Genomic DNA, 15355 nt, shown 5'->3' with positions numbered 1-15355 from the left:
AACATGCCCAGCCACGCCTGCGTTTTTTCTGGCACGCCTGCGTTTTTGCAAACACTCCCTGAAAACGGTCAGTTGCTACCCAGAAACGCCCCCTTCATGTCAATCACTCTGCGGACACCAGTGCAACTGAAAAGCTTCGCTAGACCCTGTGCAAAACTACATTGTTCGTTGTGCCCGTACAACGCGCATGTGCATTGCGCCGCATACGCATGCGCAGAACTGCCATTTTTTAGCCTGATCGCTGCGCGGCGAACAAATGCAGCTAGCGATCAACTCTTAATGACCACCCGAGTGCGGACAGGAGCAGGGTCTGGGGCGGTTGGCAACCAGAGATGGAGCAGGGACTGCGGCTACGCTGCTCACCTGCCGGCACCCAGATGGGGTAGACCCGGCGGAGTCAAGTAGGCAAGGTGAGGGTGGTGGGGTGGGGAGCCAGGTAGGAGGAGCAGCCTAAAGTATGCTGTTTCACTCTCATTGTGCCAGGATCTCAGTATAGGGACTGATTCATTTAATTATGTATAGCTTTGCTGTTTTGTTTTTATATTATACATATTTATACAGTGGCAATAGAATGAGAGTACTGTGTATAGCTATAATCTATACATCCAGGTGTATATCATATACTACACACTTTATATACTAAGTGTGTGTGTATATTATATGAATGTGTGTAATATATCTTTGTAGGGACATGTTTATTAATCGGCATATCTATCTATCTATCTATCTATCTATCTATCTATCTATCTATCTATCTATCCACATATTTTGAAATGAAAATATTAGTGTGCCTACAGCAGAATGTTCATTCATTTATAAATGACTACATATTTTTTCTTCGTGTACGGATGGTGCAATGGTTACAATTACTGCCTCACAGCACTGAGGTCATGGGTTCGATTCCCGCCAAGGCTTTAATTGTGTGGAGTTTGTATATTCTCCCCGTGCTTGCGTGGGTTTACTCCGGGTACTTTGGCTTCCTCCCACACTCCAAAAATATACTGGGATTGTAATTGGCTCGTGACGACAAAAATGAACCCTAATGTGTAAGTGTGTGTGGTCATGGGCAGACTAGATGGGCTAAGTGGTTCTTATCTGCTGTCAAGTTCCCTGTGCACCCAGCTCCATCCCCAACAGGCTAGTTAGTTTCTATGGGCACGTCTCCCCTCCCCTCTGACCAATCTAGTCCTTACATTAACTCCGTCTCACCACACTCCTGTTTCCTATGTTCCTCCCCTCTTCCTTAGCTCCTCTTTCATTTTCTCTCAGGCTCTCCCTCCCCGCCCTTGCAGCACCCCCTACCCCCTGCCACTCAGCTCTGTTACCTACACGAGGAGCTGAGAAGACTGTGTCACTCTGCGCGTGGCTACACTCCCCAACCTGGAGGACTCAAGCAAGTTTAATAAGTGGATGGGAGTTCGTTTGGTGCGGTGGTGGGTGCAGCTAACAAAACAAACAGGATAGGGGCTGGTGGTGCCATGGTCACTTCCAACCAACAATCAGCAATCATTGTGTCCTACCTTTCCCCAGCTGCTATCTATACTTACCCTCTCACTGCCTGACCCTAACCCCTTCTTTGACCCAGTACTGCCCAGCAGTACCTCCTCCCTATCCCCAGCACTGTCCCCAGTACTGCCTGTCCCTAACCCCCTCCTTGTCCCAGTACTGTCCTACTGGCTATCTACTCTTACCCCTCCTTACCACTGGCACTGCCTGACCATATCCACATCCTTGCCCCAGCTGCTATCTACCCTCATTGCCCCACAGTACTGCTCCAGCTGCTATATACTCTTATTCTGCCCTCCCTAACCCCACCTGCCGCATGCCCTTACTCCCATGTACCCCATCCTGTCCCAACTGTTCCCTGGCTCAACCCTCAGCTCTAAACAAACTGCTACCTACCCTTAAATACCTTTCCCCCAACTGCTTTCTGCCCCCTGGCACTACCCAAGGTGTCACCTGAAGATGGGTATGAAATGCCACTGGTGATAATCTCGGTGGTCTCAATCCCGACAGCGGAGTTCCATCTCCCTCCGGCAGCCTATTCCTAGCTTTTTCCTCCCTCACTCTGGGCCTACATTATGCGGATTGGGTGTTTATGGCTCATGTTTTATTCATTCAACCATTGTCTGTCTCTTTTTCTGTTGTATGGGTGATGGAATTGATCACCGGGACAGAGTGAGTAGCAGTACGGTGTGTAGCTTGTCATCTTTAGCACAATTGCAACTTACAAGGGATCACCAGTGAGCTTAATTTAACAAGGCTCAAGTCGGGATCTATATCTAACATCAATTGACTTATTGTCTATGATCCACAGTGGACCCCAGTCTCTAAACCAGGCATTCCCAACCACGGTCCTCAAGGCACACCAACAGTGCAGGTTTTAGTGATATCCAGGCTGCAGCACAGATGATTAAATCAAAATAACTAAGGTACTAATTAAGTCACCTGTGCTCAAGCCTGGATATCACTAAAACCTGCACTGTTGGTGTGCCTTGAGGACCGTGGTTGGGAATGCCTGCTCTAAACGGTCATCTAACACCTGTAACCTGCTTGATTCAATATATATTTTGGGATAGCTATATGCTCAATCAAGCCACTAGATACATACATCAATGAACTGCAACATAATAGCAACAATCAACACTGTCTGACTGCTACAATCTAATTTCTACATATATGTATCGATTTTGTGCTTTTTGTGCTGTTTGTTTATATAGTTTCTTTTTTTAAGGTGTGTTATGTGTATATGAATTTTATTTAATACATTTTGATATTTTTTTTTACCAAAACAAACCACTGGCAAATAGTATGATAAATATGGTTTTCTAGCGCGACCCGGTATATATACAATGTGGCATACCATGAGTCCAAGCCCTCATGGAGGCCACACCCCTTTCCTGCTGTGCACCTTACCTTAAAAAAATTCCTACAGAGAACACTATCTAATTCTCTATACCTACTAAGCCAGGGTTTGGTCAATTGGGAAAATGCCTTCCCTTTTCAATAAGTGTGACCTACACCAATGAAGAACCAGCTTTACCTAACAACCAACCAAATACTAAACGTCTGACTATGGCACGTTTGAATCCCCTGCAGGATGAGTTCTGTTGCATGTATTTTAGATTATGATGACAACCTGTATATTTTGCTAATATTATTATATGTGTAAAAGCATAAATTAAGAAGTAGGAAGGGTCAGGATTAGTAAGGGGAGGCATCTATGCTAGGAGCCAGATGGTGATGCAGAGGTGGGCCTATGGTCTTTAAATGCCAGGGCCTATTTTTAATCCCAGTCCGACCCTGCAATTGTCTACCCAATAATGGTTTACAGGAGAAAAAATAATGAACTTTACGTATATTTTGTCTAGAAAATTACAAAAATGTGTTTAATTCACCATCAAAAGTTCTGGATGTTTAGGAAGTGAAAATAACTGCAGATTTGTGGGTGCGTCTAGTTTCTGTGTTTGTTATATATCTGTGTGTGGTTGGAGCAGAGTAAAGTTCTGCGGGTTTCTTAGAAAATTAGTATCATTCCATATTTTTGGTTCAGAATATTATTGGCACAGTCTGCTATGGTGTAAGTACTGTAAGTAGTCAGACATTTATTAGTTGCTCTACTCGCTCTATGAATCAATGTCGTTTTTCATTAACCCACAGACGCTGAGAAAACAGATTAATATTTTGCACAAGAATTCAGTAGACCACTGCCATCTGGTGGAAATCTTCTGCACTGAAACTAATAGTTCCTGTGAAAAATGTTCACTCCCACAGAGAACTACAGTACACTTTAAAAAGTTAATTATTTATTTTCATTTATATAGCTCATCTTCCTCAGCGCCATACAGTATAATCGGACAGGGCACATAAATGTGGGCAGATGCTATAATGTAAGCTTATTTTAACCTAAATGATATAAATATAGATATTCATATTCATCATGTTAATTATAACGGGCCATACACCCCTCCCCCCCATCATATTTAACATTCTAACTCGCCGAGGGTGCTGGAGCAATTCATCATTGCTCCAGCGCAGAGCCGGTCAGGGGTGGAGAGATCCAAAAGGATTCCTCTTCGCAAGCCGCAACTATTTCACATAGGTAAGCGGCGGTGGTGCAGGAGCAAACGCCATCTAAAGATGGCGAATCCCCCTGCAGTCAAGCTCTGAAAACATTGTATTTTAGGAGCTAGATGATTTAGGACCCCATACTAGTGTATGGGTATGCCAGGCCAGCTCGAAAGTGAAAGGTAAGCAGGAGATATCTGCTGTGATGAACGGACCCAGAACGTAATTTCTACAAAAGTAGGTGACAACTGTACATTTGTAAAAATTAAGTGATGATGACTATGCCCCGTAGTCATCGCCCAGCGTCTGTAGTACACTTTGGTGTTATCAACTGTACCTGCTGATATGACATCTCACGGTGTAGGGTATGCCTTTTTAACCTAAATATTATAAGAAAATAATGTGATCGATCGATAGATAGATAGATAGATAGATAGATAGATAGATAGATAGATAGATAGATAGATAGATAGATAGATAGATAGATAGATAGTCATTCATTGCATGGAGAAAAAATGTGACCCAGATAATTGATACTAATTAGATTATAAGTACTGGAGTTCTTTCTGAAGAGATGTAATTTGAATCTTGGAAGTTAGAATAATGAAAAGTTTGTAAAAAAAAATGATCACAGAGTATCTACTTATGGTAAAGTTAAGTGTACAGTGGCGTTGTTGAAACTGACCAGTACTGTATTGGCTGCCTCTCCAACATATCGCTGCGTGGATAGATATGGACAACTTCTGAACTTTATACATATTTGCACTGCCGATGAAGTATCAGTAATTTCAACCGAGATCAGTTAAAGTAAAGTAGTCAATATTTGTACACATTTGTAATCCCTTAAAAAATAATAATAATAAATGCACATATTAAAAACCATACTTCATAAGGTGCCATAGTATTATATATCATATACATAGAAACTCTACCAATCTGCTTAATATTGGTCCTGTAGTTAAAATGAGCCTCGTAGTAAACCTTTTTATTGCCCACAGAAACACTCCATTTTAGGAAATATTCCCACTAATAGTATTCTTTTCCACAAATGGGGCAGCTTGAAAATTCTCAATACAGGTTGAGTATCCCATATCCAAATATTCCGAAATACGGAATATTCCGAAATACGGACTTTTTTGAGTGAGAGTGAGATAGTGAAATCTTTGTTTTCTGTGGCTCAATGTACACAAACTTTGTTTAATACACAAAGTTATTAAAAATATTGTATTAAATGACCTTCAGGCTGTGTGTATAAGGTGTATATGAAACATAAATGTATTCTGTGCTTAGACTTGGGTCCCATCGCCATGATATCTCATTATGGTATGCAATTATTCCAAAATACGGAAAAATCCGATATCCATAATACCTCTGGTCCCAAGCGTTTTGGATAAGGGATACTCAACCTGTACTCCTTTAATAACCCATATGCATTGCATTATCTGAAGTGAATTGTGTGTGTAACTGAGGTTCCCAAACCTCGTTGAATCACAGCACACTGGAGTATCAGCATTTTGTTCACGGTACCCTTAGGCCAAACATTTCTTATTGAGACGTTTATCAAAAATTATTAAAGTAAGTAAATTGTGCTTCTATGTGATCCTTAGGGTCAGTTATGTGGCAGTGGGACAGGGTTGTGCCTTTTGTCACATTTTTTGATTGGCAGCCACCAGCACTGGTTTATCATATCACATGGACCATTTGATTTGGTCCTACTGTAGATCACCAGCCTGTCGCACCCCTACAAGTGAGGTGCCGTGGCACCTAGTTTGGAACCTCCTGACATGTACAATCAGAGTAGGTCTCTTAAATAGGAACTGACCATATCAAACATAGTCAATAGGTAAGTAAAAGAGGCCTCAGTGGTCACAGGTCTTGCTACTCCCATATTGTAAAGAACTGGACTAAAGGTCCATACACAGGGAGCGATATAGCTGAGCGATATTGACTATATAGTCAAAATCGCTCAGAAAGTTAGTGCATATCGCTCTGTGGGGGTAATTCCAAGTTGATCGCAGCAGGATTTTTGATAGCAATTGGGCAAAACCATGGCCCTCATTCCGAGTTGTTCGCTCGGTATTTTTCATCGCATCGCAGTGAAAATCCGCTTAGTACGCATGCGCAATGTTCGCACTGCGACTGCGCCAAGTAACTTTACTATGAAGAAAGTAATTTTACTCACGGCTTTTTCTTCGCTCCGGCGATCGTAATGTGATTGACAGGAAATGGGTGTTACTGGGCGGAAACACGGCGTTTCAGGGGCGTGTGGCTGAAAACGCTACCGTTTCCGGAAAAAACGCAGGAGTGGCCGGGGAAACGGTGGGAGTGCCTGGGCGAACGCTGGGTGTGTTTGTGACGTCAACCAGGAACGACAAGCACTGAAATGATCGCACAGGCAGAGTAAGTCTGGAGCTACTCTGAAACTGCTAAGTAGTTAGTAATCGCAATATTGCGAATACTTCGGTCGCAATTTTAAGAAGCTAAGATTCACTCCCAGTAGGCGGCGGCTTAGCGTGAGCAACTCTGCTAAATTCGCCTTGCGACCGATCAACTCGGAATGAGGGCCCATGTGCACTGCAGGGGAGGCAGATATAACATGTGCAGAAAGAGTTAGATTTGGGTGGGTTATTTTATTTCTGTGCAGGGTAAATACTGGCTGCTTTATTTTAAACTGCAAATTAGATTGCAGATTGAATACCCCCCACCCAAATCTAACTCTCTCTGCACATGTTATATCTGCCTCCCCTGCAGTGCACATGGTTTTGCCCAATTGCTAACAAAAATCCTGCTGCGATCAACTTGGAATTACCCCCTGTGTGTACACAGCCAGCGATAGCGATGCGCGTCCCGCCAGGTCGCTATCGCTGCTAAAAATAGACTGTGCAGGCAAGTCAATTTTGGCTAGGTCGTTGGAAAAGAAAAAGCATCCCCTTGCTTAAATGAGTTAGCCAAAATCGCTTGCACACTTAGTCAAAATCGCTGGTAAATTTAGTCAAAATCTCCTACTGCCAGTTCAAGGGAAAACGCTCAGTCAAAATCTCTCAGAGAAAATCTCTCCTTGTGTATGGACCTTAATGACAGTGTCTTAACCTCACGGGTAGCAGTTGATTTACCGACGGACACAATACCGACAGTCATAATCCTGACAGCCATTGACTGACAGTCACAATACCGACACGGTCAAAATACCGACATTCATTATGCCAACAAGTTCGAAATGCCGATATAGTCAGAATACTGACATTTGAAATGCCGACATGCCAAAATGGCGACATGCATTTTTAAGAAATTTTTGCCCCAAAACAGACTTGTTCATACTTTACCATCCCAGCGAACCTGGAGGAGGAATATAATAAAGTGCCGAGCACAGCAAGGTACCATGCCCGAAGCATGGAGGGCGCAGCGAGCAATGCGAGGGGACATGGTACACTTAGACGGTGTCCAAGTCGACCTATGTTGACATTGACACCAAACCCCCCCCCCGAAAAACTCATGTCGTCATTTTGAACAAGTCGGCATAATGAATGTCTCTTTGTTGACCATGTCGGTATTTTGACTGTAGGTCAATGGCCGTCGGGATTATGACCGTCGGTATTGTGTCCATCGGTAAATCATACTGAACCCAACCTAACACATTTCTTTGCAGGCAATTTCATCAATGCTTTTTATTCGAGTCCTTTAAACTCATCGGCCCAGACTGGCTTTGCCATAAAACAAACTACGGCTTTTAATCTAGCAGCTATATTGCTGAAAACCATGTCGGTGCCTGCAAATCACAGGCTATTTAATTTTAGGCACATTAACAAAAAACTTTACAAATACAATTCTTTATGATCTCAGATTCATTTTCAGAATAATATTTATGCAAAAGAAATAGGAATTTAATACCTACCAGTAATTCCTTTTCTCGTAGTCCGTAGTGGATACTGGGGAATAGTATATTACCATGGGGTATAGATCCGGTCCACTGAAGCCTTGCACTCAATCAATAGTGTGTGCTGGCTCCTCCCCTCTATGCTCCTCCTAGCAGACTCAGTCTAGGAAACTGTGCCCAAGGAGACGGACATACTTTGAGAGATGGATATAGCACATAGGGGGTAATTCCAAGTTGATCGCAGCAGGAATTTTGGTAGCTGTTGGGCAAAACCATGTGCACTGCAGGGGAGGCAGATATAACATGTGCAGAGAGAGTTAGGTGAGGTAACGAACCAACACACAACAAAGAAAGCAGAGCTTGGAACAGAGGAAAGCAACCCTAACGATAGAAGGATAGCAACGCCAACCAAACATGGAACAGGGAAGCAACAGCAAACTCATCCAATAACACTTACAACCAGGTATGCAGGAAATGAAGCACAGAGGCGGGTGCCCAATATCCACTACGGACTACGAGGAAAGGAATTACCGGTAGGTATTAATTTCCTATTTTCTCTAACGTCTTAGTGGATACTGGGGAATAGTATATTACCATGGGGACGTCCCAAAGCTCCCAGAACGGGTGGGGGAGTGCTGAGACCCCTGCAAAACCACCTGACCAAACTGAAGGTCATCTTTGGCCAAGGTGTCGAACAGTGGTGCAAGTAGAAAAAATGTCTTACAGGTACTGTGTGCGTGCGCCGAAGGCGCGCACCAAAAAAATGGGTGTGGCCAAAAGACACATGGGGTGTGGCCAATGAAAATGGGGGCATGATACACATATGGGGGGAGGGGCAGATACACATATGACCCCAATAGTGCCAGATACACGTTGCCCCACAGTGCCAGATATACATTGCCCCACAGTGCCAGATACACATTGCCTCACTGTGCCAGATACACAAATGCCCCCAGAGTGCCAGATATACATTGCCTCACAGTGCCAGATACACATTGCCCTACAGTGCCAGCTACACAAATGCCCCGAGTGCCAGATACACATTGCCTCACAGTGCCAAATACACATTGCCCCACAGTGTCAGATACACAAATGCCCCCAGAGTGCCAGATATACATTGCCTCACAGTGCCAGATACACAAATGCCCCCACTGTGTCAGATATACATTGCCCCCCAGTGCCAGATACAGAAATGCCCCCACAGTGCAAGATATGCCCCCAGTGCCAGATACAGAAATGCCCTCAGTGCCAGATACACGTCCTTCCAATGCCAGATATGCCCTCAGTGTCAGATATGCCCCCAGTGCCAGATACACATGTCCCCGCAGTGCCAGGTATGGCCACAGTGCCAGATACACAAGTCCCCCCAGTGCCAGATAGACATGTCCTTCCAATGCCAGATATGCCCTCAGTGTCAGATATGCCCCCAGTGCCAGATACACATGTCCCCGCAGTGCCAGATATGCCCCCAGTGCCAGATACACATGTCCCCCCAGTGCCAGATATGCCCCCAGTGCCAGATACACATGCCCCCCAGTGCCAGATACACATGTCCCCCCAGTGCCAGATATGCCCCCAGTGACAGATACACATGTCCCCCGCAGTGACAGATATGCCCGCAGTGCCAGATACACATGTCCCCCCAGTGCCAGATATGCCCCCAGTGCCAGATACATATGTCCCCCAGTGCCAGATACACATGTCCCTCGCAGTGCCAGATATGCCCGCAGTGCCAGATACACATGTCCCCCCAGTGCCAGATATGCCCCCAGTGCCAGATACATATGTCCCCCAGTGGCAGATATTCCCCCAGTGCCAGATACACGTCCCCCCAGTGCCAGATACACATGTCCCCCCCAGTGCCAGATACACATGTCCCCACCAGCCCCAGATATGCCCACAGTGCCAGATACACGTCTCCCCAGTGCCAGATATGCCTCCCTAATGCCAGATATGCCCCGTGCCAGATACACGTCCCCCCAGTGCCAGATATGCCCCCAGTGCCCGATACACATGTCCCCCACAGTGCCAGATACACGTCCCCCCAGTGCCAGATATGCCCCCAGTGCCAGATATTCCCCCAGTGCCAGATACACATGTCCCACCAGTGCCAGATATGCTCCCAGTGCCAGATATGCTCCCAGTGCCAGGTATACATGCCCCCCCCCTTCCCCTGCTGCTCACCGCTGCCTTGTGTGTATGTGTGAGGGGAGGAGAGCGCAGCCTGCGCCTCTCCTTCATCTCAATCTCCGGCCGGTGCGGGTGTCTTCATCCAATTCAGCGCCGATCCGTGAGCCAATCAAAGCTCTGAATTGAATGAAGACGCTGAGGGACAGGAGAGGCATAGGCTGCGATCTACTCCTCTCGCATCAGCGGCGGTCAGCAGCGGAGGGAGGGAGGGATGGAGCGGCGAGCCGTCGGCGTGACAGCTAAATTCTTAAGGGTACGCCGTACCCACCCGTACTTGTAGAACTTAACAAATGTGTTCACACCAGACCAAGTTGCTGCACGGCACAACTGTAAGGCCGAGACGCCCCGGGCAGCCGCCCAGGAAGACCCCACCAACCTTGTGGAGTGGGCCTGAACTGAACTTGGCAGCGGCAGAGCAGCCGAAGTATAGGCTTGTTGGATAGTCAATTTCAGCCAACGAGCAATGGACTGCTTGGAGGCAGGATGACCAATTTTCGTAGCATCATAAAGGACAAAAAGCGAGTCAGACTTCCTTTGACAAGCAGTCCTTTTGATGTAAATCCTCAAAGCCCTCACAACATCCAGGGACTTTGGAGCAACTGAAGTGTCTGATAAGACTGGAACCACAATTGGTTGGTTTACATGAAAGGCCGAAACTACTTTTGGCAAAAACTGCTGGCGAGTTCTGAGCTCCGCCCTATCCTCATGAAACACCAAGTATGGGCTCTTACAGGACAAGGCTCCCAATTCTGACACTTGCTTATCCAAAGCCAAGGCCAGTAACAAAACAGTCTTCCACGTCAGGTATTTTAAGTCAACCTTATGTAAGGGTTCAAACCAATCCGACTGGAGAAAGGTCAACACCACATTGAGGTCCCACGGAGCAGTGGGAGGAACAAAGGGTGGCTGAATATGCAACACCCCATTAAGAAAGGTCTGTACTTCAGGAAGTACTGACAGTTGTTTCTGGAAGAAGACAGAGAGAGACGAAATCTGAACCTTGATGGAGCCTAAATACACTCCTGCTTGCAGGAACAGTAGAAACCAGCCCAGATGAAATTCCACAGGGGAACATTTTCGACCCTCACACCAAGAAACATATTTCTTCCAAATATGGTGGTAATGTTTGGAGGTAACCACCTTACGGGCCTGAACCTTCGTGGAAACCACCATGGATGGAAGAACCTTCCTGGTTAAAATTTCCCTCTCAACCTCCAGGCCATCAAACGTAGCCACTGTAAGTCTGGATAGACGAACGGTCCTTGTTGAAGAAGGTCCTTGAGAAGCGGCAGAGGCCAGGGTTCCTCCAACGACAGGGTAAGGAGGTCCGCATACCAGGCCCGTCGAGGCCAATCTGGGGCAATGAGAATTGCCTGAACCCTTTCCTTTTTGAGTCTTTTGAGAACTCTTGGGATTAGCGGGATTGGAGGAAACAGGTAAACGAACTGGTAAGGCCATGGCGTTGCCAGAGCGACTACTGCAACTGACTGCGGGTCCCTCGTTCTGGAGCAGTAACGACGGAGCTTCTTGTCGAGACGAGAAGCCATCAGGTCTATCTGTGGACAACCCCACCGGTGAACAAGTTGTTGAAACACCTGAGGGTGGAGGCCCCATTCCCCCGGATGGAGGTTGTGCCTGCTTAGAAAGTCCACTTCCCAGTTGTCCACTCCTGGAATGTAAATGGCTGAGATATCCCTTGCGTTAGCTTCCGCCCAGAGGAGTATTCTTGACACCTCTCGCATTGCTGCCATGCTTCTTGTTCCTCTCTGCCGGTTGATGTACGCTACTGCTGTGGCGTTGTCCGACTGCACCCGGATGGCCTGATTCCGAAGAAGGGATGTGGCCTGTATTAGAGCATTGTAAATTGCCCTGAGTTCCAGGGTGTTGGAAGAGCAGATTCCTGAAAGGACCACGCCCCCTGGAACTGCACTCCTTGAGTCACAGCCCCCCAACCCCGAAGGCCGGCATCTGTTGTCAACAGCGTCCATGACTGGGTGTTGAAACTCTGACCCTCCACCAGATGGGGGACTTGTAGCCACCATAGCAGGGATATCCATGCTTTCGGTAACAGGGTTATATGCTGATGCATGTGCAGGTGAGATCCCGACCATTTGTCCAACATAACCAGTTGAAACGGTCTCGCATGGAACCTGCCGTACTGTATCGCCTCGCAGGAGGCCACCATCTTGCCCACCAAGCGGATGCAAAGATGAATTGAGACCATGCGAGGTTTCAGCACCAACCGGACCATAGACTGAATAGTCAAGGCCTTGTTCATGGGAAGGTAAACCTTCTGAGACACCGTATCCAGGATCATCCCTAGGAACTGAATTCTCTGAGATGGTTCCAAGTGAGATGTCTGAAAATTGAGTATCCATCCGTGATAAGTAAGCAAACGAGTAGTAAAGTCGATACTGTGCAGTGGCTGTTCCCTGGACATCGCCTTTATCAGGAGCTCATCCAGGTATGGAATTATTTGGACACCCCTCATTGGCAGTTGTAGCATAATTTCCGCCATTACCTTTGTGAATACCCTTGGGGCTGTGGAGAGAAAGAAGGGTAAGGCCTGAAACTGGAAATCCTGGTCCAGAATCGTGAACCTGAGGAACGCTTGGTGAGGGGGCCAGATTGGGATATGTAGGTATGCATCCTTTATATCCAGGGACACCAGAAACACCCCCTCCTCCAGATTCTCTATCACTGCTCTTAGAAATTCCATCTTGAATTCGAACATCCGAAGATACGGGTTCAGGGATTTGAGGTTTAAGGTCAGTCATACAGAGCTGTCCGGCTTCAGAACCACAAAGAGACTTGAGTAAAACCCCTTTGTGTGCAGCTGAGGAGGCACTGAAACAGTAACTCCTGTAGAAAGCAGCTTTTGCACTGCCTGCTGTAAGGAAACCCTTGCTTCCTGTGAAGCTGGTAAGCCTGACCTGAGGAATCTGAGATGAGGGAGTTCCTGGAATTCCAGCCAGTATCCTTGGGATATGAGGTCCCTCACCCAAGGATCCCGGCAGGACTCTGTACATATGTGGGCGAAGTTTTGAAGGGGAGCACCTACCTGAAAGTCGCCTTGCTGCTGGGGCCAACCGTCACGCGGCTTCGTGGAAGAGGATCCTGAGGCCTGGTTCACAGGTCCAGCAGCTGCTGGTTTACGGGACTTACCGCAAGATCCTCTAGCAGCATAGGAGGCAGCTCTGGTCTTGACTCTGAATCTGGCCACCTGAAAGGACTGCAGGGAGGGTCCAGGATAGGGACGCCTGGCAGGTGGCGGGGCAGACGGCAGATATGTAGATTTTCCTGCAGTTGCCTGAGATATCCACTTGTTCAGTTCTTCCCCAAACAAGGCATCACCTGTAAAAGGAAGGTTTTCAACCCCTCTTTTAGAATCAGCATCTTCTACTGACGTAGCCACAGGGCTCTACGAGCCGATACTGCCATAGCAGTGGTATGGCCGTTAATGAGACTAAGTTTCTTAACAGCCTCACTCATAAAGTTTGCAGCATCTTGGATGTGTTGTAGTAATGTAACTATCTATTCTTGAGGTAGTGTAAGCATTCCTTTCAGAATATCATCAGACCATTTTACCATGGCTCTAGAAATCCAGGCGTATAGTATGGTAGGGCTTTGGGCTACACCTGCTGCAGTATAAATTGATGTAAGAGTGATTTAAATTTTGCAATCAGCTGGGTCTTTAAGGGAAACAGCCCCAGATACAGGTAAAACAATCTTACGTGACAGCCTGGACACAGAAGTATCCACTGTCAGCGGGGTTTCCCAGACTTTCCTATCCTCTATAGGGAATGCATTTAACACCCATTTAGGGGTAATACATTTTTGTCAGGATTTATCCATGCTGCCCTAGCCAGGGAATCAAATTCTTTAGAAACCGGGAAGGTTGCAGAGGACTTTGGTTTCGCATTAAAATACAATTCCTTTGTCTGTTCTTTCTCCTTATTAGGGCTATTGATCACCTCTCTAATGGCATAATTGAGGGCCTCAACACCTGGGGACAGGGAATCATCCTCGTCCACCTCAGCCTCTCTTTCATCAAACTCTGGTAGTTCAGAATCAGAATCAGACTGTAATAAGCGTTTGTGAGAGACCAACAGGGGGTGCTGAAGAGCATGTCTGTGGTCTGTAGCAGCTACCATAAACGTATCCAATGTTTGTTTCACGGTTTGCTTTTCTTGCTTAGCTGTAGCCAACTCTGAATTAATACTGGAAATCATAGTTTAAAATGATTCAATCCACTCAGGTTCCTGCACATTGCTACCTTATGAAGGAATTGCGCATTGGGTATACATAAGGGACCCCTATGAGGAAGGTGTAAACCTAGCCTTGCAGAAAGTACACACAGACTTATTTGCAGACATGCTAGAGAGAAACACACAGATTCATATGAAACACAGTTCTGTATTAGTGAGATATGCACACTAACCCAGACTCCCCTGAATGGAGTGACACAGAGAGAAATTGAAACCAGCACACTACACCACAGACTAAGCAGCGCCCCGCTGGGTGTCCTTTATGTGTAATTTTCCACACAGCGGTAGAACCGCTGATTATGAGCTCCCCCCTTCACTATAACCCCTTGGTACCAGTTATAATGGTGATTCAGTGGGTCCTGGAGGAGCAGTCTCCATGTGCAGCCTGTATCAGCAGCAGCAGGAAATGGCGCCGTTTAGCCTCTGGTCCCGCTCTCCGGGAAGCCCCGCCCCAATAATGGCGCGCGGTCCCTGCATGTTAATACTGGCTTTCTCCATAAAATGTGAAAACGAGTGTACACAGCCCCGTTCACCATGCTGCCAGTATGGGTACTCATGTGCACCGCGGACCGGAGCTGGGTGAACACTGTCCCTTCATGCCACCAATTTGCACCGGGGACCCGCTAACCAGGACCCCGGTGTAACACTCTCACGCACCACGTCGACTTCGGCATCTGTTAAGGGGTGGCGGCATGCTGCCGGTGTGGGCTCACAACCTGGGGATGCGAGAAACAGTGCCTCAGGAGCTCAGTGTCCTGTCAGCTGGGATTATGAACCAATAACTCTTAGGAAGTTGGTTCGGTCCCCCCCTTAAGTCCCACGACGCAGGCAGACTGGTTGCCAACCAGTGTGCCTGAAAATAATAAACTAAAGGAAATTACTGAAGAAAACGCTCTGGAGAGCAACAGAATGCACCCGGCTCCTTGGACACATTTTCTAAACTGAGTCTGCTAGG

Source organism: Pseudophryne corroboree, chromosome 5 (assembly GCF_028390025.1).
Source record: "Pseudophryne corroboree isolate aPseCor3 chromosome 5, aPseCor3.hap2, whole genome shotgun sequence".
Taxonomy (NCBI): Eukaryota; Metazoa; Chordata; class Amphibia; order Anura; family Myobatrachidae; genus Pseudophryne; species Pseudophryne corroboree.
This window is presented reverse-complemented; position numbering follows the sequence as displayed.